General features: G+C 33.4%; 1 protein-coding gene across 1 annotated transcript in view; it reads right to left on the bottom strand.

The window, feature by feature from the left end:
* rau (RA domain-containing protein rau) overlaps positions 1-14673 on the bottom strand; it is a 71755-nt gene extending 57082 nt beyond the window's left edge. Inside the window, exon 1 of the mRNA XM_073081134.1 lies at positions 14460-14673. The gene's annotated coding sequence lies outside the window, so the exon portion shown is untranslated. The remainder of the gene's footprint in view (positions 1-14459) is intronic.
* Between the last annotated feature and the right edge of the window lie 11497 nt (positions 14674-26170).

Raw genomic sequence — 26170 nt, forward strand, 5'->3', positions numbered from 1 at the left:
ATCTCGCGTCTATAAAAGCAACATTTATTATTACCTTTATATGTAAGTACATCTCCACATACCAACGATTGCGCATTCAAGCATCTTAACCAAACATCTCACATGAAATAAGCGAAGGTTGTACAATCAATAAATGGGACATTGTGCGCGGCCGTCGACACCGTGGAATTAAGTTATTACGCATTCATCTCGCGTGCAAATATCTCACATCTCACTAGCGATGGCTTCGAGAACAGATACTACTCTATACCAATAAACTTAGAATGCGTTTTGGAGTAATGGTCTACAAAGGACAGGCAAGTCCATTGTTAGGTGGCAAATGAAAAGTATGGAATCTTAAAAACTAAGGCTCACACTAAAAGGGTCTCAGTATTTTAAGCGAGTTATTGGTTCTTTTAAGTGCATTTACCACCTTAGCCTTTGTATGTGGATTTTTGGTATTATTGGTTGCAAAATAAAATTACAGTATGTTATTCACAATATAGGTGTTTGGTTTGATCCTGCAACAAATAACAAACTAATTACGTATAAATAATTATTAAATCATAACATTGTTACATAGTTTCTTCAGGACGATTTTCCTGTTAAGTTATTTTTGGAATAGGAAAATTATATTTCAGATAAATGTTATCTATTTGAAATTGTAAATGGTATAACATATTGCGGTTAACAATAAACAATAATAACATAAATCTATTTTGCCAAAGCAGATAATAATGACGAACATCATAATTATATAATATATATGACCCCATTTTCAATTTAAGTTTTACTTTAATTATTTGTTGTTATGGCAAAAATATAAGTGTCTGTTATTAAAATTCAAGAAATACAGGCCTATGACAGACTGACGGGCATATGGGCCTTCGCAAAAGGGGTTAATTGTGACATATTTTCCGCACAGATTACTAAATCTTAAACTTTAAATCTTCACTTATATTAATGTAGCCCAACACATTTTTAATAATTCACTAAACCTTAACAATTCTAGTTATATGGCTAAAAATATGTCGTAAAGTGAAATTAATGAATGTTTTTTTGGCCCCAGCACTGCGTAACAAAGGTTTCTGTAGCAAACTATACTTTCTCACGCCTAGCATCTGCACTGCTATAAAAATACCGAATGCACTTCTTATTGTAGTTACGCGAGTAGGCTTGCCATGTATCCTTGACGCCACGGACACGGTCTTCTTAAAAATAGGCCCAAAGACTTCAATTTACGTTTAGTACATAATAGTTTATCATTACGAACATTATAAAGTTCCAAAGATTTTCTTATTCCTAAAATAATTCATCTTTTTGAATGGTACAAAAAATGTCCTTTAGTCTTCGAGACAACTTAACCGATTGTAACAGGACTTTGGAAAGAAGAGGAATTTTGGTGAATAGTGTAAGCTAATAGTCTTATCGTAATTAATTAATATGGCATCAAGATGTTCATAGTATGCTCACCCTACCCGCGCGATGCTGACTCCATATTTGGATGTAGTATAAATATTTCTTATCCAACTTGTTATACGTGTATATGTGCGTATGTACCAATGATATGTACTACAGTGATATTGAAAAATATTTCATCATACGTCATCAATATGCAGCGGTAATCATATCAACTCCATTGATTTTTATTTCAGCTTCTCTCTCTATCTGGCATCTCTGGATCTAGGTCCCCACCGTTAATCATAGTGAAATTTTATGAGTTCCACAAGAGTACATATTTATTTAAAAAAGGAGAAAACAATTACCTAATTCATAGCGTCTTCAAGGCTTCCCATAGTACAATAAAAGTTATTGATAAACGGGTTACTTGCAAGATAAATATAAAAGTTATCTTTATTTCCGTATATTTCTTTATTTTGCGCAAGTTCTTTACCCCCTTGAAGCAAAATAACGCTAGTTTACGATGCCATAGTATGAGTCAGTGTCTGCTGTACGAAATGACAAAACATTCGTAATGACTGGCAAAACGTTGGGTTTTTGTCCATCCATTATTGCTAAACAGCGATTTGGCTAAATGGTGTAATTTCCACGTTTAACTTTCTATGTTGTAGCGAAATATACAGAGATCTCATCTCATATTAGTCACGCATACTACATAAGATTTGGTTAACTAGTTCGGACCAAGACCCAGTTCACATGAACCTTCATCTTCGTAAATACAACGATTTTTAAACTAATAATATTTTAAGTATGTATAATAAGGTGACAGGAGACCTTTGTGTCTTTGGACACAATTTGCAGTTATTTTTCCAATAACAATAATATAATTAATTACAAATACCAATTAACAACAGATACCTATTATCAGATTTCGTTAGTCTTTAAACTGTTTGTCTCACTTGTTTTTTTCTGTCCTCTTTCTTCACAAGAAAGAACAGATGGTCAATATAATGACGCAACATCGTAAGACTAACTACTGTAGTAAAAGATCTCTTTAATTTTAAAATTTATATCTTAACACTACGCAATTCTGCAGATAAGCGCACAAAAAAACCCTTGGTGTACAAAACGGGTAATGTCAAATGATTACTGTACTATAATAAAGGATTGTACTCAATAAAAAAGTCTTAAACCACGTGAAGAAGTTCATTAACGTATTTGGTGCGCGCTCGATTCATCCAATTAAAGATTAATTAAAGAATTGCGTCCTTGCGCTCGTCCCACTGGAATTCTTTAAAATTGAAAAATAAACGACTAGTTAGTTTATTTTTATTGATTTTGAAAGCGAATTTCTGTTGGATTGCCAACTTTTTTTCCAAGAATGTATTATACAGTTCACTCGTATTAATTACAATAGTAAGGGACGCAAAGGAGCAAAATATGTGAATTTTTTAATCAATACAAGTTAATCAATAAACAAGGTATATAACCTTTGATTTCCTCTCCACATAAAATAATGCCGCAAAAGATTGCAATAAAGATAAAGTAATTAAATAGTCAATTAAGTTTCTGAGTAAAAGTGTCTAGCTTTGTTTTTGTAATTGTATTTAATTATTGGTAGTTAATTATCGTAAATTATTGCTTCATAAGATAATCAACGAAATCATCTTGACCTTACGAATAAATCCTTCAGGAATAATTTAGCTACTGCTTAATTTTCGTAAAACAAGATTTAACACTCTGCAAATTTGAATACATTTAAAAGTGAAGCATATTTATCACTAAATATATATTATTGCAAGGAATTATAAGATAACAAACTCGGTTGACCGATATGAGGTGACTTTAGAGCTAACAAGTTAAGTTAGCCCAGATAATACTTACATATTTTACGTAGTACCTAATAGCTAAATGGCTAATGGCTAAACATACTCGTATGTCTAAATGTATACATATCTAAATGTTACATATTTAAAAAACATTATTCCTAAGGTTGCCACATATGCATTGCTACTTGAGGACTAAGTTGGAACGCCTAAATACCAACAAGTGTTCAACACTGCTGTTATTAGACAGTACCTAATATATGTACCGGTAGAGCCTCCGGAGTAAACCCCAAAGGTTATTCCACCTTCAATATTTTTTTGAAACCTCTTGACGCATTTAATTCGAGTAGAGAATTAAAACAGCTTTTTAGCATTGAATATTCCAGATGTCAAAAATAATTTTGGATTTTAGGTATATTGAATTTGAAAATAAAACACGTGTTATCTGCTATAACAACAGTGGGGACGGACACGCACTGATAAGCTTGTATACTCGGTTACTCGCCCACGCGATAAACGAGATACAGCGATAGTTACTTTTCCCTTTATAGTTTACTGCCTTCCGTAATTTGTGAAAAAATAAACTTACAGCAGTTTATTGCGTATCAAAAATAGTTTACGACAGCCATTGATAGTTATAAAATTGAAATTGACTTGAAAATGTTGTTGATTATGTTATCTTATTTATTTTTCTTAATATGCCACCAACGATATTACTAGTTTTGTAGCCAGCTGGCTAACTATGGATTGGCCCCTTCGGTTCTTATTAGTGATCAAAGATTGGCCCCAATTAGAGATAGCCAATTAGCCTATAGCCAGCAACGAACTCCCAAAAATTAATATAAGTTTAAAATTGATTGGCATTCTGCTTAATTCTATCTAAAGACACATTTTCCACGCCTCTAACAACGGGACGTCACAGCTCTTACGAGACAGTTGAACCGCCTACTTGTAACACTGCGGGTGGTAGCCTGATAATGGTATACGCACGTATAATTGCAGTATATTGCCGCAAATACAAGTGCTCTCCCTTTTGTTCTGGAACAGATTAAAAACGCACGAAGACATGAGTAACGCGAGGGGTCGCGCAGCTGGCGCGCAATTGAGCTAAATGTAATGAGCGAGGCGCCATGCTTCGCTGCCACCAGATACCATCAAGCCACTTGTAAGTACATTACGACTAGACTATTTGTATACAACCACCGTTGAGGAAGCAAAAGCAATAAGATATTGTCTATGGTCGTGTTTTTGTTTATTATTAAGCCGAAACAAAGGAATCCAGTGACTTTAAATCAAGTATTACAATTAGTACTAGTAGTAGTTAAGGTAGTTACGATTAATGAAAATTAACAAAGTTTGTAATACCAAATGGCGGCAAGTATATGTAGTTATCTTTCACTTTTTCTGTATAACTTGTGAGCGAGGTGCGTATGTATAAAAAAGGCACAATTTTGAATTACATATTTTATTCAATGAAGTGTATTCTAAATGCAACTAAACCAAAGCAGAGACATACGTAGATACAATATGTAGATATACAGTTAACGCTGCTTTGCTTATCGCGGTACCTAAATATTACTATCAAATATTGCTTGGAAGCAAAGGGTTTAACCCAATTCGTTTGTTTGACCAGCCGGTTTATCAACGCATAGCGAACTAATAATAAAACGATGCTTATCTGTCCGTTTGCGTAGCCTTCGCTGCGAGCGGATGCTGTTACGAACGATAGCTAAGCAAATATCAAGTGTGGAATGATATCAAGGGTACATACCTAAGCTAAGGAATGGAACTTCGACAAATTCTTTAAAAGAAATAAAATAATTTTACGGTTTCCATAAAAAACAACGATAACCTTATTTTTTTTGTGCATAACACAAATGCATTTGAATTTCACAGCCTATAAAACAATATTTGTTGTATCAGAATTTGGTGTAAAATAGATAAGTATTAATGTTTTTGACCCGAGGATACGACTTTATGATAAACTTAAATTGTGTTCTGTTGCATAATAAAATATTATGATGAATTATATTTACACGTCAATCGAATGTACCTAATAAAGATTTATATTCATTGACAAAAAATAAAACCAACTACATATTTGACACTATAGATATAAAGGTAGAAGAAATATTCAGATTTGTAGAGTCATTTCCGTTCTAATTTACATATAACCAGCATCTAAATATTTCCTTATATCAAATGTCAAAAGTAAACACCACTTATTCCTTTTCCTCTCAAAGTTTTAAAGGCCAATGTCCATCATCGGAATGCCAGTTGCTCCAATAATATGATCTTGAACAGTGCAAGTGTTGGAAAAACGCTCAGTCACTTTGTATTTAATATTACAGAGACTCGTTGCTTTTTACGCCATGGAATGCCTTACACATTTTTTCAATTACTGAAAAAAATATACGAGATATCAACTTGGGAAGGTCTAAATGGAATACAGTAACTTTGTTTTATTTTTCAAACTCTAATAAAAGGGAACCACGTTTTAAGCTGTGTTGTATCTTTGTATATTATGTGATGATTCATTTTGTTAGTCATTTCTCGGGTTAACACTCGCAATTTATTTCAATTAGATCGATTTACATGTTTATATTTTATTGCCTTAATACCAAAATATTCGTTTTGTTCATCCATTACTAATAGTCAAGCACGAATTGACACAGATAATTAAGGAGCGCGCGAAACGAGTACATCTGTTACTGTCAGTTTAAAGATGGGTAATGTTCGCAGATTCCAGAATATTTAGCGATGCCGCGCACGAAACATCGCGTGGCCGTGAAGAATGCATTTCTAGTTTAGGAGAAACGCTTTCCCCGTCAGATAAACTCTTGTTGGATTCAACACAATTGTGTTAATTGCTAATTGTTGGAACTGGTACTAGTATGGCGGACGGGCGCTAATGTTTCTCAGAGACAGCGTTCTTGTTAAGATGTTGGCAATTGCGCTTTGTTTAAGCCCTCTGAAGGTTTTGCCCTGATATTTGTATACACACTTATTTATTGTTTCTATAACATAAGTTAATACTTACCTAAATATTTGGTATATATTATTTCATATTTTAAAATGTCTCGTTTTAAAAGATATACGTAAGATACTATTACAACTTTCTTTATTCACTCCGACCATGTGAATATCTTCATGTTCTTCTCACCTTCACCGTTAACGCTAATAAGCAATCATTAATTTCAAATACACACAAAATTAATAAAAATGAGATATGCGTGTCTAGAATTGAAAGCTTGTATTCCTAGAGTGAGAGGCCAAATCTCAAACTCTAGTTATGGCTGCTTTTGTAGCCGATATTCAGATGCAAATGAACAGATCAAATCAATATTGCAGCTAATGACGAGCCATCAAGGAGGTTAATCGATGAGTCACCCTGAATCATCGGCGAGTGGCCGCTGACCGCGTGTTTTCCGAGAATTTTCCCACCTTGTTTGTTTTATTGCTACCATTTACAATGACATCTTTGACTAATTTTATTCTTCCTTATATATAGAAGCTAATAAACGTGTACCAAGAGCGTCATTGAGAAATATTTTTACGCGAGATCGCTATAGGAGTAAAAAGTAGAGAACCCTATCAGTATCTATTAAGTCTATATTTGAGTGCATATCCAACTGGATATCATCATCGGATTTGCCAAGCTTATCCCGTACAGTAATAAAACTAAATAAACATTTAAATATGGTAATTAAGATATTGCTTAAATTAAAATAGCATATTGTACTTTATAACACGACACTGTAGAGCAATTGATTTTAAGTTTGTAGTTGTTTTAGTAGCAAAATAAAGTTGTATTTTGTGACATAAGTAGGCCAACTCTACCTTTGTAAATAACAATTCAAACTCGGTAAGTAGCAAAGACCATATCGTGTTTGTTAAAAGTCAAACTACTGAAAATAAGTCGTAGATACGTATACCGTAAAACTAGATACTAGGTACAAATTAAAACAAACATTGTTGAGCTTGGGTGATCGATGAGACGTGGGCGTCGAAGAGAAACGTTTACATGAAGTTCGTTGATTATGTCATAACATTTTCACACCTCCAGACGAACAAGATCCAATGATAACAATAATGTTACAATATTACACGGCGCTTACGTATTTACAAATGTTACAACATCACAAGGTACTTATGTTACACTTTTTTGTGCTTATATACCAGCTTATATTCGATTTTTAAATTCCAATTGTTTTTTTTATACGAGTATGATCCAACACATAATATACCAACCTAATTTATTTACCTATAATTCTTCGCCCTCTAAACTAATATACTAACAAAATAAATTAGAATCAATAGAAGTCCATTTAACTGTAGTGGGTAATAGCATATGAACGGCATAAATTGATCATTTAAACGCGACCAAATGATATTTGACGTTTGAATCATAGATCAAGTATAAATGAAACAAACAGACGTTATGAGTCGTCACTAATATGAATGAGAGTAATCAATTGTATTTAGTTGTGGTCGTCGACTTATGATAAGTTAGTATGAAGGTTCTCACTTTCATTACATATTATAAAAATACTTGTCGATTTAAGTCTTATATTATATATAATAATAGAGTCTTATATATAAAACATTACTTTTTCTGTTACGGAATATCGTTATACCCCGATATCATTTTACGATATGAAAAGGAAGCTTATTATTACTACGTGGGCAAAGTAAGTGCTAAGTTGATATAGTTCGTTTTCTCCGATCCTGTTCTCAGTAAATCTGTAACTGTACACAGGAGAGAGGGATTAAGTTACGGAGCTATCTTTAAACAAACAGCCTCTTATCATCCAGGGATGAAATCTGACTCCAAAGACCTATAGTAATGTTTATATTAATTGCTATTCTCAGACGTGGTTCATAATGTCTGTGGTTGTAAAATATGCATACATGCTTACGATAACAGAGTCATACGGAGGCGGTATCAGCATTTTATTGGTGCTGTGAAAATAAATTGATATTTTCATCGTTATGATAATTACTTTTATTACACTTATGATGTTATGTAGATCTCACGTTATCTTCTTTCACTATTAAAGCATACGAAGATTAAATTTTAATTTCTGATACTCAAATTCCTAATCGATCCACGGAGGTATGTGTAAATTTTAGATAAAGAGTTCTACCAGTTATCACATTTACCTAGATCTTAATAAAGTGTTAACTAAAAAGCTTAAGAATTATGATTTAATATTTCAAAGAAAGCGCACCTTAACGATCTTCATAAGCAATCTGAACGAACCCGAAGACGGTCTGACAAGTGTCGCAGTGTTGCAAGCCGAGAGCGTGGGAGCGCGCGCCCATTGTGCCCGGTTCCCAGCCATCGGTAATAGTGGAGCAAAACGCGCGGATCGCGACAATTGCTGAACTTTGCGCAACTTACTCGTACCAGTCGCTGTAGCTTATTAAACATATTTCAGTAATTATAACGAACACATTTTGAAAGATACCGTACGACTAGAAACATGCAAGGGATTAATCATGCAAATATATGCAATTATAACAGCTACGCTGATTGCTGTTATGGTTTGAAACATGTCATGCAAAACTTCGTTTCGGTGGAACCATACTTAGACTGCTATAACTTACTGAATCAGAAGGAATATTGCACCTGTAATCAGTTTTCAATTGATGGTTTGATATAAATTCGTCAAGAGATTAAGTATATGTATGTTTAATTTAACGTTTAAAACATTTCGACGCGTTGAACTTAACATTTAGTAAGTACAAAAAGGGGGGGGGGGGTGAATTTTTAAACAAGACGTGTTCATACGAAACTCCTATCACGACGTATACACAAGTCTTTCTTAAAAACTCTTAGTAAAAAGTAGAGTCTGTAATCCTAAACAAATAAGCCAAGATTATTTTAGCAAATAAAGTATCCTTAAACAACATTCCTGTTTTTATTTACTGTAGCAATTGTTTCGATATACAGTTGTGAATAATCAGGTTCCATTTCCAATCGCTTGATTAGTACGTTATGCATTATAATGTTTATACAAAATTATAAAAGTAATTGATTTGACATGGTGCATAAACTTAAACATAGAAATGAAACGAAATATAGAATTTGTGAAAATATGACTAATTTTGCACTAAGCAACATGATGAATCCGTATGTGTTAATTTACAGATAATAACTATTCTGTATTGGGTATATAAACTAATTATTTCCTTAAGTATGATTAAGTTTTTATCATCAGACTCTCCTTATCCGTAAGCCGTTCAAATCATTCATATATGAATATATTAATGCATACGAACATATTATGTATATGTTGTAGATTTAAAAGAAACCAACATAGGCGAGCATCAATGAAAAGCTTATTCGTATTCTTCGTTCGAATCGTAACCTGTCGTTCATGAGAAAATGGCAAAACCAGTGTTTTTGCTTCTCTGTCTTAAACTAAGGGTTGTCAATCAAGTAAATAAAATGGATAAAGATTATTACGCAAACCTGTATTAGGGATTCTTTAATTTTCTATTTTTGAAATTATTAAGAATTAATTTTCATAAGTCGTATTCGTATTCTTAAAAAAATGCGCAAATTATTTTGTTGCTACGAAGTATTTGGGAATAGAATATGAATAAACTTACTATTCCTAGTACTCCTATCCAAATCTCCCTAAATATTACAAAGTTTTAAATCATCATTCAATTTTTTAAGTAAGGAAAACTACTAATTTGCATGCAGTCATGTGAAAGCTCACCGCAGACCAGAACCGAATTTATATAGATAAGTGAATACCTAAAGTGCTACATTATGTCATATCGTCAGCCCTACATCTTCAGCTGTAAACATAATTATATCTTTTTTGCCGTTTCAATCGGTTAGAAAATGGATCGTGGAATGGTGTAACAGGCGACTATTGTCACGACTAGTCTTCACCACTCCATATTCAGTTAAACTATTCAGATTGGTTACTTGAGATTAACTTATTTATATTTCATGTAGGTTTATCACATCGCATTAACTTTCCAGTTTCATATATTTTTCATCACCTAATCTAAGTAAGTAAACATCAATTATTTGAACCATAAGCATCGGTAGGTAATAATTTTACTAATAATATTTGTAATTAAAATTAAAACAACACAAAATCCTGTTTATAAGAATACAAAATTCTATTTACAGTTTACAATTAATCAACGTGATCGTTTTTTCTGTTGAAATATAAAAATAGCTAGTTACAACAAGTATCAAGTTTGGTCGACGACGAAGTTTTTAGGATCAAATCTTTCTGCTTAATTATTCTCGCATCGAAATGTCTTTGTCGATTCGTGGATAAATTTAAAGCCATTTTCTATTAACAAAGCGAATATAAGGCGTCTAAAATGGAGATTTGGAGCAGCTAGTTCAAAAACGAGAAATTGCAAAATTTACCAAGCTTCGTTTAGGCACGTGACGAAAGATATTTTGCACGCATCTAGTCCACGTTCCCAATAACCACATAGACACAACTGAGATTTAAAATGTATTTGGACTGGGTTTCTCGGAGCTAAGGGATTGATAAAAGAAAAGTTTAAGGAACCCCAAGAGTTTATGGCATATACCGTTTACAGTTTTTACTTTAAAGTGTAAATACATATTATAATTAAGCACAAGCCTAATGTCCACAGAACTGAATTTACGTGGCTCAAATTGAGCGGTTAAATATAATATCCATTTATCTTAATCTTTGTCAGGTGCTTTTTATATGACTTTGTTAATGTAAGTTATTTGTGGGTATTTAATTGGCAATCTAAGGTGACCTTCCCAGTAAGATAAAAAAGGAAAAACAAAACAATACTCTATAGTCTATAGATAGACAAGTTTTCTGTTAAACCGTTTAAAGTAAAGATAAAATTGTAAGGTAAAAGAGAAACAGCGCACAGTAGTAATCACTCAATCAGCCAATCAGGAGATTAACACTTAAACTGACCACTGACGCAGTGTTTAGTGGCAATCTAGCAATTGTACCTAAATAGCTCAACTACGCAATGCCGCAATTAAGGGCATTCTAGACCAACGTTTCCAAGATGGAGACGATTACGACCTCTGTACAAAGTGACTAAGTTCGTTTAAATCCTTCATCCCACTTAACTCAGACAATGTATTCAAGACATAATTCAAGGCGAATTAAGTATATTTTTTTAAATGTCGGTTAAAACCTGTGGTGCTACTAAACGCCCCGGGAAATTCCCGTAAGTGAGAATCGCGTATACGAACCACTTACTCCAATCAAAACCTATTTCACTGCCTTCAAGGGAGTGATAAGGGAGGCACGAATCCGTTATCGGAGGTGTTTCAACTTAGTCCTTGGAGTCATCAGTGGTTTAAATGTGTGGACCAGATACATTGCGATCGAGATAAGGATACCCACGGATCAGATGAACTGCATTAGTTTGTTACTTTTATATCAACAGTACTTAGGAAAAGTACCTCTGAGGCTAATTGAGAAATTGCTCGAAAGTCCAATAACGGAAGGTCAATAATATCATTATATTAATCGCGAGTGTTAAGATATAACTTGTAGAAGCGTGCATTGAAATTCGACGCGCGCGCAGCCTCGGCCTGATAATTACAACTGGATCAAGTCTCAATTGGTTTGATCCATTTTAATCTAATTACCTATCAACTCCCGTGTATTTAAGATTCGGCACGGCTAATCGAGTGATGTAATCTGAATAGGCTTCATCAAACTTAATTAGATTTAAAGCTATTGTAATGAGGTTTGTTTAGCACTCTAGAATAGGATAGGATAAGGATAGGTGGATTAAAACAGTTTATGACGCAAGTAAAATGTTCTCGTTAATCGATACACTAATTGAGGGCTTCCGTCGTCATCGCAAACAATCGTATAAGATTTATAGTTACTTACACTTCAACAAACACTGCCAATAAAATCCTAAGTGCTTATCACTCATTGTAATAGTTACATTGTAATAAAATGTAATTGCAACTATAAACAATATCAAAATGCTCGACTTGTTTTCTATGACAGAACATATATCGAAGAAAACGTGATTATTTTTTCAAAAATCAAATCAAAAATTTTCGAAAATCAAAAACTCAGCCAATATAAATAAAAATAACTAAAATAAAGTAGTGTGTTATAAATATCACTACAACGAATGCTCGATGGTAGTAAAGCAATCAGTGAAGGATCTTGAATGTGAAATTTTATGGGAAGCACTAAAAGGATGGAATTATAAATCCCATAGCGCTCGGCTCTCGTTCTCAGCAAACAATTCATCTATTATTTGTATAATTGGACGCTTCGTTTCTTCTGACAATTATGCTGGCGGTCTCGGACCCGACAAAGGTGCTAGGAAAGTTGAGAGAGCGACTGCAATTTCATTGTTTGTATAATAACATACATTTGTCGTAATACGAAGTTTAATCATTCTAGAACTCGTTAATTTTATTGCAATTGCATTTCGTTTGGAGTTTTACAAATATATGAAGTACCTACATATCAACTTAGTCGCAACAATAGATTGATCCCTTATCATACTTGGGGTTTAGTAGCAGAAGTAACAATGTTATTTTACTGTGACCAGATAAACTTAGCTGCATTACGAATCTATTTGGTATTTTTTATTTGAACACGTAGTAAATTTATATTTGGAAAAAAACAGTTTGTTACATTTCAATCAGTGTGTTAGGTAACTTACGTTTAACATGAATAATATACAACTGTGAAATTAAAATTAACAGCATAAAATAAAACAAAATTACTAAGAAAAACAAAGAAATTCTGCAGAAATGAAAACTACGTGATTCATTTAATGTATGTAATTCGAACTTCTCTCTTCCGTTAAATCATTGCCAACTATTGATGATTGATGAATCATGAGGCGTTAAAGATCGACATAGCAACACTAACAACAACCATGTTTCGTTTAAAGCATACAATCTTTGAACTTTTACTAGGAACAATAAAAACTTTTCCATCATCTTTGATGTACATTTTTCCAGGATTTAAAATATAGATCAATACCGGATGTATCGCCCTACCTTTAAGAAAAAAATAATATATTATGAATATGACTTTAACATAACTTTATAGATTTAAAACAGTTGTTAAAATAGTAAACAAGATGGGTTTTTATGTTATTGTTATTCTAAAAGTTAGTTACAATTATGGTTCTAAATGTTTAGTACTTAAGTCAAAAGAGTAAAAACATAGACAATATTATTATGCGTTCTAAAACAAATGTCCATCATTCAGGGGCGTTTTAAACCCAGTCTTAAAACTATCATAGGTAGGTATGTAACATCTTCATGTTAACAATTACTCTTGTACAGTAGCCGTAGATAATGGAGTGTCACGTAACAACATCCGCCCATGCAACTGTGGACACGTGAAGACTATGCTCCTACATCAGATTATCTTGGATTTCTTAGAACAAGGTTTGTATAACATCAAATACTATAGTGCAGTATCTAATTGTATTCAAATGTTACATTCTATTCAATATTCTTGGTTATAGAACGCTTACAACGTTAGTAATAATTTTACTGTAGATACAATTCAAAATTTTGTGTGTGCTACAGCTTTAGTTAACTTTAATTTATTTATAAATTAAGACAACATTTCTGACTCTGGTAAAGGCAGGACACGAAAGTAATAATATTAGTAGTTTATATAGATAAGCAGAATGTATTTATTTATTTAATATTAAACTTGTAAGCTTATAGTAGCTTTTTACATAAGTATTTTTTCTAGCGCATGTTTGTAATGTTACTCTTTACACGGTCTATTGGAAAGATGACTATTATCATACTATGTGTGCATATGTGTGACCGTAATAGCTTCTATTAAAACAAATATTGCAATTGCACACCACATTCGCATGCCATTGTTAATTCCGCTATGAATAATAACAGCCAACTATGCAATATGAATAATAACACGTAATTTTCCATCATTCAAGAAAATGACTATGAAATTAGGTAATTTTGTGTGCATAATCGTCTTCAACTTTTTCATGAATACATTAAATATAGACGGCGCTGAAGGTCAAGACTAAGCAGCCAATGCTTAAGAGGCAATTAAAGTTAATACAGCGCTGAAGATTCGAGTGTTAGATAAACAGAGAGGTTTTACAACGTTCGTATAAAATATTATTATAAGAAAGTGTGTGTGGTCCTAAAATTTAATGATGCATGCACAAAATATGGAATCACAATAGGCCATAAAGTTGGCGCGTTTTTATTTATTACTCGAAATATTTCGAAGAACTTACCCGCTGTATAAATTCCAGTCACAAACGAAACAAGCACTAAATGAGCCCTTAAGGGCGGTCACTTAAACAAACTCCATAGCACATTGCACAGATATCCTTCAAGGTAGCACAAGTACGCGAAGTGTATCGAAAGCGCGATACTACGAGCGACGCGACACGTCCGTCGCGCGCGGAGGTTCAGCGCGGAATGGAAAACCGGAGTGTCTTTCTTATGTGTTGCCTTGCCAGAAGCTGCGCGTGCGCCGATCTCTTTGCGTATACAAGAAACGCATTGTTTTCTATGCGTGCAGTCAATAAAATCAGTAGCTACTATGCTAGAATTCGCATTGTAAACAAACGGAAGTCCCTTAGCGAGCCCCGTGTGTGGTCCGAAGTGCATTCACACCTTCCAAGCTTCCATATAAACAAACAACCCTACGTGTTTCCTTGATCATACTTGTCGTGTTTGATGAGGTTTAAAAATATAACAATATTATATTTATAAAAGCTATTATCGATCAATTTATATACCTACCTGCTATTAATGTGGCTTGCTTTTTACCAAATATTTGTATTTCGAATATTTTGTTAGTTTGACAAAGAAAAAATACTATCACATATTCATCTATATGATCGATATTATAATATGCTTTCGATATAATCACCGAGATTATTTCGTAACATGATCCCACGAATCGATCAATTAAGTGGACAGCTTAGATAAATAAGTTGTTTGTGATCATGAATATTAATAAAGCCTGGACCTGAAGTATGCGCACATTTTGCCTGCTCGGCTTTTTGTCCGAATTCTTATTAACACTTTTTTGCTACTGTCATATTCGAACTGCACCACTACATGCTTAGAAAAATATCAGGAATTTAAACTATGTTTACATCTTTATTTTGAGATTAAAAAATATTTGTACTTAATCCCACAAGAGATTGAATGGCTATTTCGTCCGTCTACACGTGAGTCTTGAAACAAACAAACAAATCTCTTCAACTTTATAATATTACTATAGATGTTCTGATTACCTATTGCAAGGATTATACAGCTAATTCAGTAATTAGGTAGCGAATTTTTCGATAAAGTTTGAAGTACCTATTTATTAATTATGTACCTTCCTACTAACTTAATTGCTAGGTTGCGATGGAATACATTTATCTCTGTTATACCTATATCTTTGTACTACCTTAGCAGTTATTAGCCTATTAAATTTACTTATATAATAATCAATATTAACAAGCATAATGGCCTTAGTATCTACAGTTCAACATATAATATTATTTCATAAACAAATAAGTGTGTCATTGCTATATTTGTCACTTATTTTCAACTGATACAGCTATTTCAGTAACAAAGGAGGAAGATCTAAAATAGCCATTATTATGTAAATATATCCATTAATAGCTAAAGTATGTTGATAAAAACTAAAGATTAGCAGACAGTACTTTTTAGGATTACAAATAGAAGGAAGCCCTTTATTACAAAATGTATATAAAAGAGTTGGTACTTATTGCTTACTCATCCGCATAGATACGACGTTTTAGAATACTTTTAAACGACGTTTGTACTCACAACTGGATACAACCACCAAGACATACTTATAACAGAAGCCTAAATCTTAGTTTTTGTTTCGACGTTTTCTAGACGGCTAGGGATTTATTTTCCTCTGCATCAATCGTACGGGAATCACGCTGCCACGCGTTGCAATGTTATTATTTTATATGCACAAAACGTTTTATTTCTGTAATAGTAATTACAACAGCATTGTTATCGCATTGCTCAACGTCACGTGACAGGTATAACTAAGCGTGCCGTGTGGGCCCTACACGTGACTAACCACTAACTTACTAAACCCAGGAGATTGGGTACCTTTACTACCTTTATCGTTAAACTAATTAACTAACGCAAATCGGTCACATGTTACACTACCGATAACCCAATGATTTGAGTGCTGTTCCCTAATCTAGAGGTGAAACGAAGACAGAGCGTTAGGAAACCTGCGTAGCTGTAAGTCTCCATAATGTTATCAAAGTTGCGTGAAAATTATGTTATTGGTACTATAGATATAGTGAATTTTTTTGAAGAACAATTTGAAGTGTTTACAAGGTTACTGATACTAAGATTAGTATCAGTAACCTTGTAAACTCTTCAAATTAACGCACAGAAGCCAAGGGCCCAAAGTCTACATCTCGAGCCAAGTGCGAGTTAGACTCAGAGAAGACTTCACATATTTGAGTAGGTTATTTTCTAGGGAACTCATTAGTTCCTTACATATTAGTTCCTTATTATTTTTTCATTCACCATAAACCCAAATGAACTGCAGATTTCCTTTTATATTTTTCTTCTCCCTTACTTCACTTTCACTTGTTATAAAGTGATTTTTATTTCTAATATTAACTTTAATTTCTTTTAGGCTTCGAATCGGTGCCTCTAGATTAGGAAGCCGATATTCACCCGCCTTATCACACACTAATTTCGCTCCAAATCAAAAATCAAAATTATAATAAGCTATCAAATACCATACTTAACATCAAAAATACATACCAAACTGAACGTTTTCCGGGATATTTACTTCCTGGACAAAAAGCGGCCATTCAGTGCATCCTTGGCCGCCGTCACGGGCGCCGCGCTCCATTATGTAAAGTATAAATGAATTTGCATTTTATTATTTCATCGATTGTATCCACGACGCTTCTACGCCCTCTACGCTTCGGTGGCCATGTTCGAAATATTTTGGTACAAATTTAATTTGGTTACGTTATGTATCGTAATAAGTACTTTTTTGTATTAAGTAAATAGAAATAAAAAAACATAACGAAAAGCGAGGTATACGCGAGACTTTGAACATTTTGGAGGTGGTAGAGTACTCTGTGGCGCGACTCTCGATGCACTAACACCACGCCTATTTCTGCCTGATGAACTGAGCTTAAATATGTTTATCTGCATACGAGTAATACTAGTACTTATATTCCGTGTAAATATTTACACGAAAGTAACAGAATATACATTTTACGATTTAAATCATAGTTATTTATCTCTAAATATGGTTATCTTGTTAGTAAAATACTATTGATAAATATAATATAATAATTTGCATAAATTAAATAATTAATTAATGCTAATTATGTACCACGGATTCAGCAAAACTTTAATTGACATATCCGAACATCTTCAATACACTGTAGATCTTAGACGTATTGATATTAGGTTATGATATTCTCCTGCAATGCATCGTTAATACTGTGAAAATACGTTATCTTGATATATTAGAAAGAGATTTAGTATAACATCGGCATAGAATTAGCGTTAGTAGGACGTGAGAGCGAGGCAGCAGACAAAAACACTTGTACCCGTAACGTACATTGATATAAGAAGTTGATGAGGCTAACTATTCTGGAGTGACAGTAAAAGTCTATATGTATGATGAGAAAATTCTTATTTAAATGATCCTTGACACCTGAAACACTGGGAATCCTATAGGGGTTATGAGTGTAGAAATAATAATTATATTCTGATCTATTTAAATGAACAATATCATATTTTATTGACTGACTTCGATATGACTATGACTACTTGTTGAGGACAAATCCTTTTTTAATCCTATATGCGGTTAATTTGCAAGGCAGACATTGATTAATCACTATACCACAAACATTTAGGCTATTTAACGATCACCACCGACTGCTCCAATAGGTATCAGTAGGAACAGAAACTTGCTAAATCGCTTAGTTAAGCATTGCTTCGTTGACCGATGTCTTCGTTCGTTGACTTTATATCATTACGCTATGGATATTTAATTCTTAAGCTATGAGCTACTGATATCAAAGTACCTCGCCCAACCCAGGACCGTGATGTGGGCCAGGCGAAGCGTGAAGCTGACTTATTACGGGTTGACTGACATTGAGCGCACGCAGCAGTTTACCTTCCATATAGTTCCATTTCCATATACCAGGTATAGAGCAGAGACTTTTCACGACACTTGAGAAAACATGGATTTTTTTTTTCATTTTTTTACTGTATATTCGCGGAAAATAAAATCACATCTTAAGGTTTGTTATGTTAGTAACGGAGTTGAAAATACTGCAAAGCATGCATTTAAACGGCTTTACCGTCAAGATATTTGTATTCCGAATAGAGTAGGAGTTTCCCTAAAGTCGCTCATGGATATGTTGCTGCCCGTATTTTATTCCAGATTTAAGGCAGGCAAGGCAGTACTTCCTAGGTGAAGGGAAGGTCGGTATAGCAACGGTCTATAATAGGTATAGAATTCTAAAAACTAAATTCTGAAATATGTACGATAAAATGTATTGAAACATTCATAAGATTGATTTCAAGGGATGTGGCTGCACTTTTTCTTCGTATTTCGGAAATCATAATGTGGAAATTAAAAGCGTTCTATTTCAACGCAATAAAAGCTCAAACATCAAACAGAGATACATTTGTGCGTACACGCATATCGAGTAGCGTTACGTAACACCCATTTTCTATTTTATTTCTACAAGTTCACATTATGGCTAGCAACACTTTCGCTCAAGCCGAAGATACCGTACTGCGCTAATTTCTAGGTAAAATTAAAAGTAGACGTATTCGATTGCAATTTATAAAAGATTTTATTCTACTGCGAATTTTTTTTTAATTTAAAAGGAAAAATATGCGGGTATTGAAAGTAACAATAAATTCACTTTCACATTAAATGTTCATAAATGACGCAATAATTTCCTAATCGTTATCGACCGAACAACGATAAAACAAATAGTTTCAAGTGCTTGATGATAAAGTAGACTAATTCTGTCAAATACAGTTTAGAGATGTGGAATGAACAAAAAATAGTAAAGGAAAGCCGAGATATTTCAGCTAAGAGCATAGAGATTGCATCTGTCGCCGACCTCAGGTAGGCTGCAAACCTCAGGTTAAGCAAATGATTATATAGACGTCTAAGTATGACAGCGACTGCTTACTGCTTATGTGATTTACTTCTAAAATTTCATAAAAAAACAGATGAAGCGAAGAAAATAGCATTCATTCAGAATTAAGACAACGTAAACTATTTTTTGTCGGCGTGAATGTGTTACACAACATTTTCAATTTGATTCCTACAAGTTCAAGTTACAATGGACGGCAAGATGGCAGCGCTTCCGTCGGATCACTTCCTGCGGCACGCTTCAGTGCTTTGCTTCAGAACGCTGAATAGTTCAAATGTGATGTGGCCATTGTTCGGTTATTAATTGCCGCTGTAGCCAGATTAATAAGAATCATCTTCAACTTTAAGTAAAGTAATTGTTACATATGAATTTATTTCAAGTAATGTATACCTATCTATATTATTATATATATTTTTACTATACAATATAAATATTTTGTACCCCGCTACGCAGGGTAAGAAACAACCTATTTTCCTCTTTAAAATACAATCCAAAAGGTTAGGTACTCAAAGGTGTTTTAACCGGTAAACGACAATCAATCACGTATCACGTGATTCATTTGTCGGAAAACTCGTGGATAAAGTACACAATACTTCAACAGTTGAGTCAATAGATTATTCATCGGTGTTCAATAAAAAGTTCATAATAGCAGAATCACATAAGTATGTCACCTGCAATCTATGCAATTTTAGAATCCAATCCAATTTGACAATACATAGTAGGCAGAAATTGTCAAAGTTCGATTCACGGGCTTGTTCAGAATATTTTGATTATCATTTGATAGGCAAAATATTCTGAACAAGCCCGAAAAAAGACACTTCTTAGCAATAAGACCACTTTTTTACATTATTGTTTCCTCTACTCTATTCTGTTGTTATTTCATTAAATTGATTGTCGGCTTTAGTGTACTATAATGATCAAATATTCTATATTATCCGGCGCATTTCCTTTTATCACAAAAAAGTTTTTCATACGGTAACAAAAAGAATCATGCGTGAACCATAATCTATGATCGTATCGTTACCGAGAAATTGCGTAGCTTGGTAAAAACGCACCGCGGAACTAGTACCACACTTCCCATGTTATGTTGTTGTTACAGATTTACACACGCGATTTTACAAGAAATCTCTTACTATACGTAGGAAATCGTTCAGATTATTTTAATAATTACACAGGAGCAGTGGCGTAGCTACCTAGGGGCTAGGCGGGGCAGTGCCCCGGGGCCCTCAAACTCAGGGGGCCCTCGAACCCTTACCAGAAATCTCGATCGAACGGAACTTTTGGAAATTTCTCCCATTTTCAAAATAAATATGAAATGTTGCAACCCCACTTTAAACATGACAACTCAGTTGAAAGTAATTTAAAAGTTATGCCTAGGGAATTCCCCTAAATTCTATCTGTACTATTACTTAGTTTTACCTCAACTAACTCAAGCATGGACTGTTCACTAATCATGCAAGGAAATAATGAGCAAATATGGAGTGCTAGAATGCGACCTAACGGAAGTATTCCGCCGTGGGGCCCCGGCGTTGTAAAATAGGGCCTCCCCCTCTCTTTCCGTGGGTGCCGTAAGAACCGGCTAAGGGATACGGTGCAGACCACCTATGCACAAATGTGAATACATTGCAGACGTATGTTTTTTTTGTGTTTATTTGTTAGTATATTGCGGTTTGGTAGACATATACGAGTATATATATAAATCAATAAATGTATTGATCGGCATGTTAATGCGCAATCGTATCAAATCGGGGTGCGCCGACACATGGACCCTTAATTTATTTAAGTAAGTAATGTTATGTGACAAATTAAAGGAAAAGGAAAATTTTGAAGAAAATACGTATTTTTTCATAATTTGCATACTAATCCTTAAGGATTATACATAAATACATATGTCATAACATGGAAGAATTTGTTGGTTAATCAACTAATTCTTCGATGTTATGACATATATGTTTGTAACTTGCGAAAATATAACGGACACATTAGCGTCATAGGATCGTATCCAATCGTGGTCCTATGACGCTTTGATCTGCCTATTTTAAGAACAAATGTCCCTACAGTGAAACATTTTTGATTTATGTGGAAACGTTATACTTTTTCGGAAACTAAAGCTAGGAAAAATTGCAAATAAAATAGTTATTTAGTCAGTTAGGCCCGACCTTTATATGATAAATCCTTGACGATCCTATTTCGTTTTATTTGCCAAACCTACATCCAGTATTATTGTAATTTATGTTGTTACTGTTTAATATTTTTATTACCTGCCCTGCACTACACAAAAAAGGGCTTAAATAGCTTAGCATTTATAAAGTATTTGTATATTTCATATTTTGTTTGATAAAACCTAATCAGTTTCCATAGCAGTGGGGCCCCATTTTTTTATTTGCCCCAGGGCCCTTGGTTAGCTAGCTACGCCACTGCACAGGAGGTGTAAACCGATGCCTAGCTTGGGTTCACTTTGGTAAATGATTCTGTTGATATCGTAGAGACAGCGATAATAATAACGACCAAAAATTTCAATTAAATCACAATTTTCTTGCAAGTAGTTTGAGATGTAAAACAATAGGACTGATTGAAGTGTCTCTTAGTGATCTTGGTTATCAATTATATACTTTTAAAATATTTTAGATTTCGTTTTGCTAGAACGTGGCTGAACTGTGACAGCATCACTACAAGTCAGAGACACTGGTTACACTTAATGTTTAAGGTCAACATTTGGAAATAAGCGTCAGTCGCTAAGTTTGGCGTCAAATATTCCAAAATATTTTGTATTAAAGATATAATGTGGAGTTTAATTCAATTTAATAATGTGCAATGTACAAATCAATACAATTAGAATTATTTATCATAAGCAAGTTACTACCTCATCTCCTCTTCTATCTACCTTCGATATATTTATCGAGTCCCAATCCTTAATCCAAAGATCAAAACTCTAGAGGTATTTATGTATCCATTTATATAATTCCGGTTGATATCAAGGTGCCCGAACATCAAGGCGGCGACATCCCGAGTCACCGACACAGGAAGCCGGTCACGTGATTAGGGAACTGATCACACTAAATGGCTATTAGGAACCGCTTCAAATACCGAATTGGTTATTTGTGTATAACTCTTTCATCCACGAACGGTTTACGGAGGTTTTGTTACTGAGAACGTAAGATTGGAAATCGCTTGAGTCTTCTGCCTTTAGATGTGTTCTCACGTGGAGCAGGATATGATAGTATGTTTATTTAAGGACAAAATCGTACTAAGCGTATATAATGCGTAAAAAGGTCATTAACATTATTGTTACGTGTTCGGAGGCTTCATAAAGAGTATTTCCTTTTAGTATAGAAAAAATGAAGCTTAATGAGAATTTTAGATCCTATAACAGGAACTCACATAGATGCAACTATAACACGAATATGGTATGTAGTTTTTTGCATGTTTCTTAAACAGTGTCATCGTCCTTTGGGAATACTTCAGGAGTAAATTTTTCTACATCTGGCATGTAAACGAACTAATTGTCGAAGAAATTTTGAAATATGCTCTATCGAATAAATTGTAAAATATTATTGAAGGTATAATTCTGAAACCTTGTTTACTACGATTCTTCATTAACGCCACAATAAACCGGTCGTGTTGAGTTTCCCGGCTCATGAACAATACGTAGACGATCATTAAGACGATCACAATGTCATATTCCCTTGAACTTCGGACCGCGCACCGTAATTTCATGCTAACAATAACGTTTGTTCCTTATGGAGTCAGTACCAATGAAAGTCATTTTTAACTCGATAGAATATACAACAACTATTCTGATCAAAGTTGTTCAATAGTTGATAAAATAGTGTGCATATGTTAACCCAACCACTGTTTGGTAAATATTAGACTTTTAAGGTATTTATGTCCAATTTTGAAAATGGAGATTAAAAACAAATACCCATTGATGTATTAATTGCCATGCTGTGCTAAGTGCAACCCGGGAAAGTCATGAGCATATTTTTTAGAGGCGGAGTTATTTGTTCCCAAATTGATTAACAAAAAATCGAGACTACAGAATTGTTTTAACATTGAATATATAAATATGTTGCTCATTAAAATACACCTTGAATATATCCATCCAATATATAAGAATTACTAAGCGAATACACATTCAAAGATTATGTTGTGTAGGTAACTATCCTGTAACTGGGATGACATCTACGTTGTGTTTAAATTTAGCTAACTAGCCTGCCTACTTTTCACTTTGCCAACCTAACCTATATATAAGTAGAATGCATAATATATTAATGAGTATATTGTTATAATATAGTTTTGTAGCAATGGTAGCGTCGTTTGTTACCGTGTGCAGCGAGCGTGGAGAGGAGCGGCCGCTCCATCGCCGTGACGTCCTTTGTTTGGTGCCTAGCGGTAAATAATTAGTGTATTATCTCCACATTTATTGTAATTTATTGAAATAGCATTGTGCTATATGAATAATTATTATATAAAAGTCTTTTCGGGGATTAAGTACCCGCTGTAATAGATTATTTTGAATCTGCTACGAGTACTATGGTAATCGTGGGTTGTAGTCTTTATTACTATGTACACAATATTTCTTACCATATTTATGTATATTCGGACAATAAACAAACGACATGTAGAAAAATATACACAACGTATAGAGCCACATTGTCAATAAAAAGTTCAAGAGTATTAGATAATATGAATTAATAAAAATATTTACTGCCTCAATTAAAAAGTAAATATTAACATGTACGTTCCATTATATATCATAATTAGATAGAATTCTACCTAAACTGAAAAAAAATCGAAGAATGTTGAATGATGTTTTTACGGTATTTACGAATTAAGAGTTTTATAAACTCTCTGAAATTCTTTAACTTACTTTAAATTCTTTATGCTTAAGAGAAATCAATAAAGAAAGTAGAAGCTAAATAATAAGTACTTATTCACATTTAATTCACTATAACAATTTTCAAGACAAAAAACTGAACATTACTTGTATATGCTCTAGTGAACAGATATTATAGCTAATACGAAGTACAGATCACGTACACTTTAATAGCGCATTGAAAAACACATAAAATTCATAAAAGTGTAAAATTGTTTTACAGCTCAGTAAAAACGTTAGCTGTCGTTAGAAATAGATTAATAGCGTGATATTATACGTTAATAAGTCTGAGATGATGCATTAAGAGAGATTTACACAGAGAAATGGGCTGAATAAATCTGGGGAATGAGAATATTATTTGATTTAGAAAATAGTGAAATATTCTGAATTTTATATCGCACAGCTATTTTTGTATATAGGAGAGAGTGTTATGTGTTGAACTGATTGATTTCTCATCGCAGAATCTAACCTACTGAAGATCCTGTTATGACATAGTTGCACACTATGGAATGCTTCTTTGTTATTCCACTTCTAAGATTATATAGGATTAAAGGATTGTTTAAAAATCCTCCAATTTTGAAACAAGATTTATAAAACTTAGCATGCATTTGGCTTTCTGGTTAGAAATAATAAAGTAATATTTACCCGTTTTTGGAAAATCAACCCATAACGGGGTAAAATAGGGATTTAAAGTTTGTATTATGGTATGTAAGGTAAGATTTACAAGCTAGCAAAAGTTAGTATTAAATGAATGCGAGATAATTTTTTTTTTTTCGATACAAGTTTTAATCACTCACGCGGACGCACGCCACATTCACTGAGTAAGTATGCGATCTTTCAGTGATTTATTTTATGAGTGTTCTAAATAAGTACTTATAGTAGAGTGCCTTAAGCATCTAGAATTGAAAAAGCTCGGAATCCAATTACTGTCAACGAATTATTATGAGACCTGTTGGATTGTATTGTTGATAAGGTATATTAAAATGTTTACCAATTAAAAATCGTTGCTTTTTATTTAATAATAAAATAAATAAATTAAGGCATATAATATAAGACATTACGAGCTTATGTAGTGTCAAAATCGTGTTATAAATACATTTCTATCATATAATATTAAAAAGTAATAGTATGAAACAATAAGTGTAACAAAAAAAAGTTTATAAAAAATATTTATTTAGTTCGCCTCTCATACATGCTTAAAAATGATTAAACTTCAATTATTCCGTTTTCGTCACTTTCTTCTACTTCACTTATTTTTAAGACAGGAGATGCATTAAAACAACTATCACCATTGCACTGTAAACACGCTGAAGTGCAGTATAAGCCACTTTTTCGACATCCGCAAGCATTACCACATCCTTTTTTACAATTACAAAATAGCATTTTAAGTAAATTATCTGGAGCTGGCGATTGTTTCATCAGTATTGGTTCAAGTTTATCAGAAACGTACCTCCAACCCCAATTTTCAACAGAAATATTATTACCTAACCATATCTGCACTTGTAAATATACTCTTTTCAAATGTTCAAACGCTGCATCAGACGTAGGTGGTAGAGATGCCAATTGAACACCCGTTTTTTTGGCTGTGCCCTTTAGAAAAGAATTAAACCTCAATATATTCAAATCTTTAACTTTTTTGGGAGCACTGTATAATTCCAAAATACATGCAACGCCAGCTTCAAAAATTCTGTCAGGATCTGCATCAATATTTTTAAATACTTCAGCAGCGCCATGTAAATTCTTGCATTTTTCGAAATTTTTAGCGAACTTGTTTTTGCCTCTATTGAAAAAAGCAGACGTTGTATCGCAACCAGTGAAAGCGTGTACGAAAAGAATATGCTCTTTACATTTCGGTAATGTATTTTCTAAGCTTTTTGATGAAAAAAAATTCTGTACAACATTTCCTCGAGGTGGCTTTTGAAAATAA

This window comes from Epargyreus clarus, unplaced genomic scaffold, assembly GCF_041222505.1.
Source record: "Epargyreus clarus isolate Ecla_fem2 unplaced genomic scaffold, WU_Ecla_fem_2.2 ptg000015l, whole genome shotgun sequence".
NCBI lineage: Eukaryota > Metazoa > Arthropoda > Insecta > Lepidoptera > Hesperiidae > Epargyreus > Epargyreus clarus.